The 15,316-nt window shown below is 43.1% G+C and overlaps 1 protein-coding gene across 4 annotated transcripts in view; it reads right to left on the bottom strand.

The window, feature by feature from the left end:
• The window catches only part of TSPAN9 (tetraspanin 9), a 175,396-nt gene extending 161,040 nt beyond the window's left edge, over positions 1-14,356 (bottom strand). For all 4 annotated transcript variants that reach the window (XM_062008093.1, XM_062008110.1, XM_062008084.1 and 1 more), the window contains exon 1: positions 14,269-14,356. The gene's annotated coding sequence lies outside the window, so the exon portion shown is untranslated. The remainder of the gene's footprint in view (positions 1-14,268) is intronic.
• Positions 14,357-15,316: the final 960 nt, after the last annotated feature.

The raw sequence follows: 15,316 nt of genomic DNA, 5'->3' as shown, positions 1-15,316 counted from the left end.
AACAATGTACAGAGTCCTGCATCTGGGGAGGAACAACCCCATGCACCAGTACAGGCTGGGGCTTGACCTGCTGGAGAGCAGCTCTGCAGAGAGAGACCTGGGGGTCCTGCTTGACAATAAACTCAACATAAGCCAGCAATGTGCCCTTGTGGCCAAGAAGGCCAATGGCATCCTGGGGGATATTAAGAAGAATGTGGCCAGGAGGTCAAGGGAGATTCTCCTCCCCCTCTACTCTGCCCTGGTGAGGCCACATCTGGAGTTCTGAGTCCAGTTCTGGGCTACCCAGCTCAAGAGGGATAGAGAACTTTAGAAGAGGGTCCTGGAACATCTCTGTTACGAGGAAGAGCTGTGAGATCTGGGGCTGTTTAGGCTGAAGAAGACTGAGAAGGGACCTCATCAATGCTTATGAACACCTAAAGTGCAGGTGCCAAGAAGATGGGGCAAGTGTTTTTCCTGTAGTGCCCAGTGACAAGACAAAGGGTAACAGGCACAAGCTGGAACATACGAAGTTCTACTTTAACACAAGGAGAAACTTATTTCATTTGAGGGTGAGGGAGCCCTGGCACAGGCTGCCCAGCGAGGTTGTGGAGTCTCTGAAGGTTTTCAAAACCCACCTGGACACATTCCTATGCAACCTGATCAAGGTTAACCTGCTTTAAAAGGGAGGCTGGACTAGATAATCTCTAGAGGTCCCTTCCAATCTCTACCACTCTCTGATTCTATGCGATTCATAGCCTAGCTTTCTTTGAATGCAGTAATCAACATAGCACCATTTGGCATGATTCATAGCATGGCACACGTGCATAAAGTAATCAAGAAAATCATTGCAAGATGTAAACACACATCTTACATGATAAATGGTTTATCCTTAAGATAAGGCTTTCTATAATCATCTTAAATTCTGTAACATGATATTTCACAGGTTCTCTCACATACTATAACATTTTATCTCATCTACTACAAATATAGATGTTACCTAAACCAATGCCTAACACCTCCCAACTATCTCTACTTTCTTTGTCTTGCAACAGAAATATACAGAAACTATTTGTGCCAAATAGTAAATGTTCAGATTTTAAGCTAGCTGTACATCTCTTGTATACATCTCACTACTGTTTCTCAGAAATATACAGGTCCTGGAAGTGAATTTTTCCACGGCGGTTAGATAATAGAACTATGGCATTGACATTGAAAAGTCCCTCTCAATATACTTCTGTTATCTCTTATATAAACAGTATCCCAAGGTCAATGCATCTTTGCCATATCCCCAAGACTAAGTCATTGTGTGGCATCACCGGTAATGATGATTTACACAAGAGTAAAGGAAAACTTCAGCATTTCTTCTTAGTCTCACCTAATGTGTTCTTTGCCTTTTCCAAACACAGGGAGATTCTTTTCCTTTACAGACCATAATCTCTTGTCATTCATCTCAAAATGTATCAAAGTAGAGGTTTTTTTGCCTGCAGTTGTCTTCACAAGTTTTACACAAACAGCACAGAAGTATGCACTACTCCTTGGCAAGCCAAGTGCAAAACCAGGCCATTATTTCTCTGCTGTTCCCACTGCTAGGACCTACCAATCTGCACTCCTTGTAGCCTGTGCCAGAACACATAGCATTCAGCAGTGAGGTGGCTCTCACCTTTCCCTTCCCTGAAGGAATTTAAATTTTTTCCTCTACTATGCCAGAAACACAATTAAAGGTAAGTGTTGCCTCACTTCTTAGCCAAGAATGCAGGGAATGTAAAAACAAAGTAACAAGCCCACAGCTGCACTAAACACAAGGGTAACAGTAAGTCCCTCCAAGATGAGCTTACTTTTCCAAGTCTGTTTATAAAATTACACTTACACAAAAGGAGTGAATTTTTATGGGCTAATGAAGGTCCTGTTAGGCTCTTCCCTGCTTCCTTTCCCTTCAAATGTCAGAGACAGGTAATAAAACGGAGGAAGAATAATATTTGCATATAATGAAGAAAATGACTTCTCTGTTACATTTTCTTGGGTATCTACAGTAGTAATATAACTCCACCAGCAACCACATTACTCTAAACTCAGCATTTATGGCAAGAAAATATTACAGTTTTGTAACAGCACAGTGTTCATAGAATCATAGAATGGTAGGAGTTGGAAGGGACCTTTAGAGGTCATCTAGTCCAACCCTCCTGCAGAAGCAGATTCACCTAGATCAGGTCGCATAACTCATCTCCCCTTAATGTCAATGTGAACAGCATTAAAAGTCAGATTGACTGACTTCAACTATCCTTCACAGAGATCTTACTTACTTGAGACAATTGGATGTAAGCCAGTGGAAAAATTGTCAATAAAACCTGGAGAGATGAAGAACATCAAAGTGAACTTTGTTGTCTTCTGGACTGTCATCGTTAACCCCAGATGGCAACTAAGCACTATGTGGGCAGCCGCTCACTCACTCTACCACCCAGTGGTATGGGGGAGAGAATCAGAAAACAAAAAGTAAAACTCATTGGTTGAGATAATGAGAGTTTAATAGGACCGAAAAAGAAGGGATGATGATGGCAATAATAATAGAACAAACAAAAACATGTAATGCACAACACAGTTGCTTACTATTCCACTGACTGATGGCCAGATCATCCCTGAGCCACAGTGTCACCCAGCCAATTTCCCCGAGTTTACACACTGGACTTGAAATCATATGGCATGGAATAGCCCTTTGGCTCATTTGGGTCAGCTTCCTTGCCATGTCCCCTTCCCAGTTTCTTGTGCACTTCCAGCCTCTGCTGGCATGGCAGTTTCACAGAATGACAGAATGGTAGGGGTTGGAAGGGACCTTTAGAGATCATCTAGTCCAAATTCTCTCCTAAAATAGGTCCACCTAGATCAGGTTGCACAGGAATGCATCCAGGTGGGTTTTGAAAACCTCTAGAGAATGAGAAGTTGAAAAGTCCTTGACTTAGCATAAATACTGCTTTGCAACAACTAAAATGTCAGTGTGTCATTGACATTATTCTTATCCTAAATGCAAAATCAGAACTGTATCAGATATTAACTTAATCAAACATTAACTTTAGTCCAGACAAAACCAACACACAGACTCATTTCTTATCACAAACATAATTACCTCTAGAGGACAGAAAGGAAAGATTGATGTGGGAAAAAAAAAAAAAAAAACAAACAGGAAAAGTTATGTCAAATCCTACCTACTCCTGAAAAAAAAGGAGTAAGTCTAAACATCAGTCTGGAGGGCATAATATACAGGTTTCATTTGGACTCAAATTTGAATAATGACAATAGGTAAAAATATTAAAACAGACTCACAAAAAATAAAGGGAAAATAGCCTAAGAGGTAAAAAACAAAACTTGTGTCTCGGCTAAATCAGATATGATAATTAGAAAAATCCAATGCATTGTCCTCTTTACATTTACATCCCCTATCATCACCAAGACACCTGATGACCCATTTAGATCCACAAAAGCAGAAATTAAGCCAGACCTTTCCTGCTCAGCTCTCCTGCACCAGTCCCACTTTCTGACTGGCATCATCTTTGCTTCTAGAACAACTAACCACTGCTGAAGTGAAAAATCACACAAAACCAAACAACATAAAGCACACCACCTTCCTCAATTCATACTGGTACTTTCAGGTATGGGGGTAACAGCATCACTCCAATATTAGACAGGTGCTACAAAAATCGCAAACTGACAAGAGTGAGACACCAGGACTTCCTCCAGTCCCATGAAAGACAGACACAGAACAGTGCCATCTCCAGTATTTAAAAGCCCACCAAAATTCTTGCAGCTGCATACCAAAAAGTACCAGCTGGTAATTAAAAAAAAAAAAAACCAAACTGATTCTTCACCAAATTTGGTCAACAGAAACATTTCCATTACGCCATTGTTGTTATTGGTTTTTAAACAAATGCTTTCTCTCAGCCTGCCTCACTGTATCGAGTAAAATTCAGAAACACTGTTTTCAGAGTCTAGAATCTTGAAAACTATTCAATCATATCTATGATAAAATAATTCATTTCTAAATGTCTTCAGATTTCTAATATGAGGTATGTATTAAAGTGGATAAGAAAACCCAGTTTCACAGAATCACATAATGGTAGGGGTTGGAAGTGCTCTCTAAAGATCATCCAATCCAACCTGCTGCTAAACCAAGTTAACTCACATTAGGTTGCAAGAATGGTGTCTTCAAAACTACTGCCCATTCCGGAACAGTGAACACAGAGCTATTTAGTTACCTTCCCCTTCAATCTTTTCACATCCTTTACCTCTAATTATCTATTGCCTTTGTTGTCAAGAGAATGTCTTGATCATTTCACAGTTCTTATAGTTTATTCTATTCTTGCTGGTGCACATAAACATCTCAACACATCACACACATAAATTCTATAAATCTTCCATAAAGTGAACTAATAGTATATGAACACCCAGCTCATTGCTCATGTCAGGCTCTATGTTAAGCACATGCAGGCAATCAACCAACCAGGCTATCTCCCTAGATATATGAGACAATTCCAGCAACTGAAATAATCCTATTGAAGTGAAAACTGACTTAGCAGAAAATTATAATATTTTTTAAAGCAATAATGAAATAATCAGAGTTTCCCATTATTCCATTGCATAGACTTTTGCTAGCTAGTCAAACTGATGCCACACTGTGCTGTCAACTCCATCTAAAGATGAACTTCATTCACTATTGATGTAATTCTGTTACAAACATAGCACAATCTGTACCAAAGGTAGAAATGGTTTGAGCCGTTCTTCGAGTCATGTAACCCAGTACCAGGCAGAAGGTCCTAGCCACATCAGAGGTACACTGCTTGATGTAATCCAGGTCTATACAATAAAGTTAATAAAGGAAAATCAAATGCTTGCCAGAAAACTGTTAGAGGAAAGAGGTCTTGCTGTTGATCAAAGCAAATATTGATACAAACTCAAATAAACAAAAATATTCTGTCACACCAGAACTAGTGAGACAAAAATTCACAGATAGATGCATGTCCAGAGTTCAGTTCATGACTTCTAAGATTAACTACAGGGCTCAGCTAGCTACAGAGTTGTTGCAACAAGTGACAATACAAGAAACAGACAACTGCGAATCCTTGCATCTCTCACCACATTATCTACATGAGTGGGGAACTATACTCATCAGTCAGGCAACCTGTCCAATCCAAAATTCATAGCAGACAGAGATCAGCAGACAAAGCTACCTTACAGTAGATCTTTTCTTCTCTAGAAAGCTCCAGTGATTGGTAAGCACTTATCTCCTGATAACCATTAGGTATATCACCATATTTGGTCCTCTAAAATAAAGTATACTTGTCTTTCAGTTCCTCAAATTGTGTCCCAAGGGCAAACAAAGTCAGCTTTCTTTTGTAAATGGATGTCTTGGAATAATGCCATTGGCACTAGATAAATACCTACTTTAGCTATTGCTGACAATTTTGAGTTCACTGTGGGGATATTTTGTATCTGAAGCACAGGACGAGTGCATTTTATTAATAAAGTTTAAAAAAAAGTGATTTTTTTCTGGGAAAACTGATTGCATTTTTTAAAAATGTCTTCAGAACTTATTACTTTAAGAAAAGAATAATGAAAAAAAAAGAGTTTTTTGTATAGCTCTTGGGAGATACTTTGTGGTGACCATCCACCAGGAAAGGGTGAGACAATGTGGAACTTGGAAAACTGAAAGCCATGCAGATTAACTTACATCTGTGTGGGAATTTAAGACTCTACGTGTTCTTATTTCTCCTCTTGGTTCTCCCTAGAAGATCACTTCTCTGCTTCTGAGTCCCTTTCATTTTGCCTTCTATGTTTAAAAGAGAAAACACTTCTGAAACAGGAAAGATCCTGTTCACAATGAAGTCTCTTCCTCTCTCATACCACACTGCAGCAATTACTTCTACCACAGCTTTCCTGATCCTAATCTACAACCACGTTCACCTGAAAGACCATCCTGGTATCCATCTGAAGCAGGAGAACCTTCATGGTGTAGGACCTAGCCTATTTTCCATCCCAAGCGATTGTGATGGGAGTCAGATGAAAATTTTTTTAAAGCTGAAGTTCTTCTCCCATGCTCTTCATCTTTTGTGGCATGAAATAAATAACCAATAGATGTCTACACAGTCTGTATCCTCTTCATAGCTGCCTCTGCTGCTATGAATAGTGTTCCAAGTGCTATGAAATGGAAAAGTCTTGCCTGTCTTGCTGCATCCTCAATTGCTGGGAAAGAGATCAGAAAGAGCTTTTTTAATACTCAGAGCCACTGTTACTTGGCGAAACCTTGTGAAAGCAGCACAGCAGCACTAGAGAAATCCAAATGCTCTGCTGTATGAAAGAGAATCACTTTATTTATATTTGGAAGGTTTATTTTACCAGCTTCTAAGCCAGCCATTTAAATTTTTATTTTAGAAGGAGACATGGTCCTGTCTGTTTGTTAGTATAGGGGTCTCTATTGCCAAAGCCGTTACCCCATTCCCTTAATGGTGTTTTATCCACATATACATAAACACATATAAACAACACTCTGCACACTGACCTCCAGTGGAAACAATACACTACACATTCTTAGAATGTTGCTTTTGATGCTTCACAACTTCAGCTGCACTTGTTTCAATTAAAGCAGAGCAACAACCTTCATTCACATAAGGTTACGGTATTAATGTAAAATACAATGCAAAGCTGATTTTTTTAATAACTTTTGAATATTTGAGAAATTAAAGAACTGTTCAGAATAAACCCAGTTGAATACCCTGGGCAGAACCACCTTACATTGAAGTATTGTAGAATTAGGGGTAAAAAACAGCAATATACACAAAGAAAATATGCATTCAAAAGCATTCTACAATTATGTGATGTTTAGAAATGTGCAAATCCAAATAGAAAATGCCTGTGCTTAACATGCACTTTAAGTACAGCTGCAATCATCATAAAAATAGTGTTTGTCAACATACTACCATATGATGCTATGGTTCTATCTTGAGGATATGATTCTCACTTAAGGATACAGCATTTGCTACCAAATTCCAAGACTAGGAACTTGAGATGCATGCTAGAGTATGCAACACTCTCTCAGGCTTTGTCCCTCTGTAGCCGTATCCATTTGGAAATTGGTTATGATTACTTAGAGGTTATAGAAAACAGTGCAATCCACGAATATAGATAAAACTAACAATCATCTAGCTTTGTCACAACATTTTCTTTCCTGTGAGTCCTTCCCACTAGAATTTCTTCAGTTCCAAACCCTCCCTCCCTCAATACTGTCATGGTTTGACATGACAGCCTTTTCTGCTAAGGGGGAAGGGGCTGTAAAGATGGCTCCTGTAAGGAGTTGCTTGAAACTTTCCCCAGCCCTCAGCCAAACCCACTTCTAGGGCTGAGCCAATTAGATGCCTCCACAATCACTTTTTAAGAAGTCGGAAGAGGAAGCTTTTTCCTGCTTCTTCCTTCTTCTGTTCCTTCTTCTTCTGGCAGGTGTTGGTGCAACCATGCAGACTCCAAGGTCAGTGATGAAAGAGAGGAGGAGGTATTCTGGAGCAGAGACTCCTCTGCATGTTACAGGGAGAACTGGTGAAGCTGAGGTATATTTTCCTTTCTTTAAAGATCCCGCATCAGTGGTAGAGATTCATTTTGATAATCACCCCGTATCGGGGCAGACTCATTTTGCTATAGCTGGCCCTGGACCAGGGGCAGCAATTCACTTCATTAAAGGCCCCAAGCCAGGGACAGTGACTATGGCCAGAGGAGGCCACGCTCTGTGGGAGGGACTCAATCACTTCACTACAGACCCTGAGCCAGGGGCAGTGATTTTTTTCTTTAAAATTATGGCTGGAAGAGGCTGTATCCTGAGGGAGGGACCCTTTATCACTATGGCCAGAGCAGGCCGTGTCCCGAGGAAGGGACCCAATATCCACAGCAGTAACTGTGGGAAGGAACCCACGACAAAGCAGCTCATTAAACTTATGCCCAGAAGAGGCCTTGTCCAGAGAGAGGGACCCTATAACTGTAGAAACTGCAATTGAGGCAAAGAATCCACACCACAGATATTCACCAAGGACTGCATCCCATGTGAAGGACCCTATATCAACAGAAGCTGCAGCTGCTGGGAACAACCCACACCAGTAAAGTTCATTAAGGACTGTGTCCTGGGGGAGGTACCCCATATCAGAGCTGGGGAAGAATGCCAGGAGTCATCCTCATCTGAGAAGACAGAAGCAGCAGAGCCCATCTGTGAGAGACTGACCACATTCCCCATTCCCCTGAGGCATTCCCTGCCCCCCTGAGCTGTTGAGTGGGGAGGAGGTAGAGATATTGGGAGCAGTGAGCTGGGCCCGGGAAGAAAGGAAGGATGGGGGAGGGAGATCTTAAAAGTACTGGTTGTAACTTTCTCATCATCCTGCTCCCTTTTTGCTTTTATTCTGTTCTGTCTTGTAGAATAAACTTTCCTACTTTCCTCTCTAAGTCGAGTACTGGAGTCTGTTTTGCCTGGAATCATAATTGGCAGTGAGCCCTCCCTGCCCTGTCTTAATCCATAACAACCTCTCTTATCTTTTTACTCCCATTTCGCTGGGGCCTCTGCCATCCTAACAAAGGTCGGGGTGAATGGGGGCACCGAGCGAGAGACTGTTGTGGTGCTGCTGTGTTAGCTGGGCCAAACTACAACAAACACTTCAAATCAAATTATTTCAATTAGAAATGAACTTGAAGGACATCAAATACAGGAGAGTTTAGAGCCTTTTGCTCTATAGAATTTGAGTTGATCCTTGTTTCCTAGGATAGAATCACAAAATTTTGAGCTATGACTCTTTTAAACCTGCTGGATGTGACATTTCAGCTCTCTGTTCAGTGTACCACCTCACCCTTCCTTTCCAGTCCTTCCTCACTGGGAAGGGCCACAGACTTCCTCTCCCTCAGCCTACTACCTTCTCAAGACTCCTATATTTTCACTTACACCCTCCAAGCTCCTTCTCCAGTTTATCCCTGCAGCCTCCCCAGACATGTTACATGCAGAGAAATCAGCTCCTGCAGTTCTATAAGGTTGATAAAGTCCATCATATCCTTATTATGACTACACACAGACCAGTTCAAGCAATAGTAAATTATTGAAGACTACCACAGGAAAGGTAGCTCTACTTTAACAGTACCAACATAGAAACTAAAATACAGTTCATATGATTCTAGAGATATGCATGAATTAGCCTCAGAAATATAATCAGCTTTTCCTTAGTTAATGCAGTTTATTTCCCCTTTTGCATTTGTACCAGTGATCACGGAAAAAAACACCCTAGCTATTAGTCATTTCCACCTTCAGAAATATCATACATATGAACAGCATAACAAGGTTTACATTAGAAAACAGAATTCTGGCACCAAAAGGAGTAATTGCTTTCAAAAGAATCTAAATAGGAAAAAAAATCCTGTTAGATCGTTTGAAACAAAGATTAATGCAAACTTCAAACCTACTAAACTGATGTCACTACTTCAGTTTTATAATATTACAACATCATGTTCACATCACTGCAAAGAAATGCTAAGTTTCATTAATACCTTTGCCCACTTAACGGCTTATTGGAGAATATGTTTATGATTTAGTCTGACTCATCTCCCTGGAGCTATCCCCAGAACATATCTATCTGTTCTACATTCTTGATTTTTAAAGCTTTTTCAATAATGGGATTTTTTTCACCCCTCCTCAGTAGTCAGCTTAACAGCCGAATACATCTCACTGCCATCAAAATGGAGCTCATTACCTGCTGGGAATCCCATGTTTCCTATCTGTTCTTTCTTCTATGTAAAGCACTGAGGTCCTGGTTTGTGTTCGCAGACAAGGCAAAAGCAGCAGGGCTCTGCCCAAGGACTGTGTATTATTCTACGAACTATAGTCCTCAAGGTTTACTTTTGACAGCAATGAATGCAAGTGCTTGGAATATCAGAAGAAACGGTTTAATAGAGCCTGAAGAGGAAGTACTTTCAAAAGCAGGTCAAGAAGGAAAGGTGAAGTAGGGGTTGAATGCTTAACCACAGTGATGTCTAACTGTGGCAACAGACAACTCATCAATCCACATGACTTACCCAGAAACACCTGTGTAATGAGAAGAGTATCCAGCATCTTTTACTGGAGAACAACATCCTGCTTCATTACAAACACTCCACAGAAAATATGTCACTGAACCAGAAAAAGTGACACATGAGACTGATTTGATGGTTTTTTTCCTTGGAAAACATAGTCCTGACATTCAACAATGTAAGTTTAATCTGACGGAGGCTACAACTACCAGCAGAAAGTGTCTTGAAATCAGTTTTAGGAAACCAGGAGAGATGATGAGGAAAGACCTAGTGCACTAGTGATAGCTCTTTTGCTTCCAATTGAACATCTTGTTACATGAGAGCAAAATTGTATCTTCCGAACAAGCACTTCTCAAAATTAAGTGCTAGCATGTGTTGTACTGAAGAGAAGGCAGCTCCTCAGCACACCCTTTTACCACAATTTCATTGCCATGTAGAGAGGAAAACACAAAGACCCATTTCTGATCCACTCACACTCTCCAGGTATTGCTAAGCTTGGCCCTACTAGGATTGACTCAACCCTAAGGTCCGTTAATAACCATGCCACGAAAAGGGAAATGCGCTCCTGATCCTGATATGTTTATTCTATTTTCTAGAGCCAAAGAAGGTAACTCTCAAGCAAGAGCTCTTCCCTGATTATACACTCTTTTCTCAAGCTCAGCAGCATGTTATTGCTATTACGCTTTCTATGAGAACTTAAAAAAAACCAGCTTGACCTATTCCAGAAAGCGTCTTTAAGTGATGTTACAATAAAAAGGGCACTTTGTACATTGAGAGTCACTAAAAGAAAGCACATTTTCAAATAAAAGGTATCTTCAGCGCCACTGCTAATACATATACACCTTTCCAGCATAAGCCCTTAGCTGTGAGGAAAATTTTAATTTTTTTAAATTCCTCTACTTAATAGCACATCAGCATCCTAAAACCTTTCTCCATTTCTTCATCTATGGTGTTTACCAGTATCGTCACAGTTTCACACAGCTCCTTCCTTCTCAGAACAAATGTCTGTTTCATGTTAGGATCAAAGAATTTGTGCTGCAGGCCTGAGGAGGTTCCACTCTTGCCTCCACGTGGAGGCAGCTACGAGGTCACAACAGTACCACATCGACTGTGAGGACAGATATTACACAGCCCCTCCAAGCAACGTGTTCCAGTACCCGACTGTTTTCATAGCAGAAAAGGTTTTCATTACATCTGGCTTGAACCTGTTGTTTCCAACTTCTTGACCACCCCAAACCAATGTGAACAGTTTAGCTCTGTCTTCTTGACAACCTCTTAAGTACTAAAAGGCTACTATAGGTCCCATCAAAGTCTTCTTATCTCCTGGCTGAACAAACCCAGTTTCCTCCGGATATGATCCTCATAGTGTACCAGGACTCCTTAGCATACTGAAAGGCCTTTAAAGGCCCTGATCAGCTTCACCTTCACTCCTAGTCTCTGCTCATGGCTCCAGGAGCTCTACTCAAGCTTTGCCTTCCACCTTCAGTCCCTGCCCAAGCTGTCTTGTAGGTCTGCCTGTTTCCAGCCATGACTGTGTATTGTCTTAGACGCTGTTGATCCAGACTCTGACCCATAGTCTGACTTCCTGGCTTGACCTCAGACCTGCTGCATCACTATGGATCTGCGCAGTCATAGCTGGACTGTAGCTGATTCTAATTACGATCATTGAGCCTGATCCTGACCGGCTCATTCACGTCTCCACACCATCTGGAACCTGCCTTATCAACACTGGTGAACTAGACTCTTGCTTGGCACTGGCTGCCTAACTCAGTACCACAGGACAGGGCCCAAGGTGGTGGAGCACTTGCCTTACCAGGTGGGTTACCATACTCAGCACCCTGCTCCCCATCCCTTATGGAGGGACACCTATTCCACAACATATGCTCCAGTCCCCAACACACCTTGTAGTCCTCCACTGGACTATCTCCATTTTATCCAGACCTCTCTTGTCTCTGAGTGCAGAACACTGGATGTAGCACTCTACAACTAAGTACAAGCCTAAACACTAAATACAGGGAGATAATCACTTCCCTTGGTCTACTGGCTGCAGTCTTACTAATATCTCCCTGCATATTGTCAGCTGTCTTTGCTTCCAGGGCACACTACTGGCTCATGCCCAGCTTCTTTAATGAATTCTCACCTCTTTTTTGTGTACCAATAAATGTAGTAACATCCTTCCAATGTAGAAAACTAAGAGGGCATCAGTCACTTACAAACAGCACTACTCTGAAATATAACAAAAGTGAATGTTAATGAACTGCTTCTAAAACAAGTAGCCACTTCTGATCATAGCCCAACAAACTCTATACAAGTTTTCACATGCACCACAAATCAGAAAGTAACTCCTTCAACCACTGCTACAGCCTCAGTGTTGTTTTACTGTTTTATTTTGTGCTGATCCCATACTGGAAATACCCTCATGAACAGACTGAGGTCTGACATTCTTTGGAAAAAAATAACTTAAAACAGCAAGGAAAGCAAAGACTGTGGGATATGCATCTCTGATGGCTACTTTCTTTTAAAATAACCCCAATAACTAAAGTTAACATTTTCAGTTAACCTTCTACCCTTCAAGAGAGATAAACAGAAACATTCTAACTTCAGAGCTCTGCCTGAACAATGCAAATAATGCCGCATCAGTTATATTCTGATCCCAAAGTCTTCTCTTGCTGCTTTATTCATGTAAATTAATTTTATAGAAAGTGCAGATGCCAAAGACCAAATTTGCCATAAGTTCTACAGCCCCATTATAGAAAAGACCTTGTCCGTAGGATTTGCAATCTGAACACCACAGGTCCCAAAATACAAAAAGGAATCTGGTGGCAGAAGCTACATTAGCTCCATCAGTTTTCATTCTCAGAAAAATGCAAAATGGAAGCAAAGTGCATAGAACTATGAGGACTGATTTTTTTCCTTAGTGTTATTTAACCACATGCACTACACTTTGATAACTTATCTTTTTCATAGTTTTAAATTACTGAGTGCTACCTTTAGCCCTGTATTCTATGCTAATATAACTTATTCAAATGCACTTCTCCAGTAGCTATTATCCTTTGCCCCAGCTACGAAGAAATAGTCTATCAACAAATAAACCATTAAAACTACCTGTGATACCTGTTATTAAGAACTTTACTATAGTAATATGTTAAGTTTGGGCACCTAGTCAAATCCCAAGTGACTTACCCCGAAGTCTTAAAATACTTTCTGTGCTGTCAGATAGGAAAATCAAGTGCCCTCATTCCTAGCCCTGTGGTTCAAACCACAAAACTATACAGAGTAAAATCATGGAACAAAAGAGTTGATAGAGGCACTACGTAAAGAAATGCAGCTTTAGTCACCCCTGCAGTCTATTTTCCCCCCTAACATGGCATCCCCATATCACAGGTCCTCCTCTCTGCCCATCAGAAATCTCTGGAGCTGAAAGGCCTTTTTGAGAGAGGCAGAGCTCACAGAGCTCCCACATCCAGCCAGAAGCACGGTGACAAGCAGATATCCAAGACACAGTAAGAAAAGCTTCCAAAAGCTTGAACAGGAAAAAGCAAAGCTGGAAGCAAGTTTTTAAAAAGGGAGAAGGCCGGAACTGTTGGCACCACCTCGGCGGGCGGCTACCGAGGAGAGCTGTCTACCATGGGCTTGCTGCCCCACCGCCCACAGCCCCTCGTGCCATCCGGACTTCCCTCTCGCAGTCTCTCGAGGGAGCTGCTCTGCGCTCCTGCACATCCAAGGCTCGGCTGGGCTCTGCGCCTTCACATCCCGTTGCAGCCTCGAGGGTGTGCAAGATGACAAGCAAGGAAGCCCCTCCGCCTGCCAGCTACCGGGGGAAGTCCCCAGCTAAAGCCATCCACTCCCACAAGAAATGGACAACGCAGGCTTGCCGGCGAGAAGCAGGACCGCGTACGCAGAAGCCGCTGGGCTCGGCTCATCCCTCTAAACTAACTTTCCTGTTTCCGCAAAAATTACAGACTCTTGGGGGAAGGGGGGGGGGGGGGGTTGTACTATTTTCATCACACACTCCTTACCGCCACGATCACCTCTCCCGCACCCCTCCCTCACCCGACGAGACCCCGCCGCTCCCCAGCGCCTCCATCCGTCAGGCCAGCGCCCCTCAGCCACCGGTACGCCCCGCATCGGCCGTCCCCCGCCACCCCTCTCCCGCCGCCTCCCAAGACCGCAAAGCGCTCGCAACAATCCGCCGGCCCACACAGCACCGGGTCTCACCTGCACGTCCCTGGGCCAGGCTGGATGGGGCCAAGTGGCGGGGGAGCTGCGGCGGCACAGAAGGACTCGACTACGGCGTCTGCCAGCGGAAACGGGAGGAGGGGCTCGGACCGGCGCTACCGAGCGGGGAGGAGCTGGGGGCTGCCCAGGGGAAGCTCCAGCCCCACGGAGGAGGGAGAAGGAGAGGAGAGGGAGTGTCGCCGGCGCGGTCCCGCAGCGCGAACGCAGATGGTCTCGCTGAGTCCTGAGCCCCCTTACGAGAGCTCTACCCGGCGCCCGCCCCGCGCTCTGTGCCGCCCGCTTCACGGGACCCCACCGGAAGCTGCTCGGGTGGGTGAACGGCAGGGGCATCCCTCGCCTACCCCCTCGCAGAGTTAGCGGGCTGCGCTGGGGCTATAGCCAACCTACCACTTCCCACCTTCAGCTGCCTCCCTGGCACCGAAGGGCCTGCGGTTGAAGGTCTTGTCTGGGCTCACAGGGGCAGGGGCACTAGCCACGCTGAGCTGTGAGCCGGCAGGCTGGGGTGGATGCAACGCACTAGCGCCTAGACTGCTGCTGCAAATGGCAAGCTCGTGGTTAAGCTGCTCGGTGATCCCAAACCGATAACTGCCAACATGTTGCTGTGGCTCATACAGAGAGTAAGCTTGTCTGAGTGCTTGCCTGAGCTCACTGCTCTGGCAGCTGGAGATGTTATGTGTGATGCTGAGAGCAGGCCACGAGAGAGATCTCGGAGATCCCACAGAAAATCCCCACTTGCATTCCCCTGAGTGTCAGTGGAGGTGCACCAAAAAGTTAACAGAGCTGACTTCAAACACCATCTCCAGCAGAGGTGTCTCTCAAATCTTAACAGAGCTGGTGAAGGTTATGTCGTGTATCACTAAGTGGAGCATTGTGAGAGAGGGAAGTGGTCTAGAATTGGGGCAGATACCTACAGAAATCGACCAGTGCAGTTATGGGCACAGGCCTCCCAGGAGAACTGTATTTTACAGCATATGAAGAGCAACTCAAGAGTTTTCCGTAAATATATCTGCAGAAAGAAGATCTGTTT

Source organism: Colius striatus, chromosome 1, assembly GCF_028858725.1.
Source record: "Colius striatus isolate bColStr4 chromosome 1, bColStr4.1.hap1, whole genome shotgun sequence".
Taxonomy (NCBI): domain Eukaryota; kingdom Metazoa; phylum Chordata; class Aves; order Coliiformes; family Coliidae; genus Colius; species Colius striatus.
This window is presented reverse-complemented; position numbering and strand designations above follow the sequence as displayed.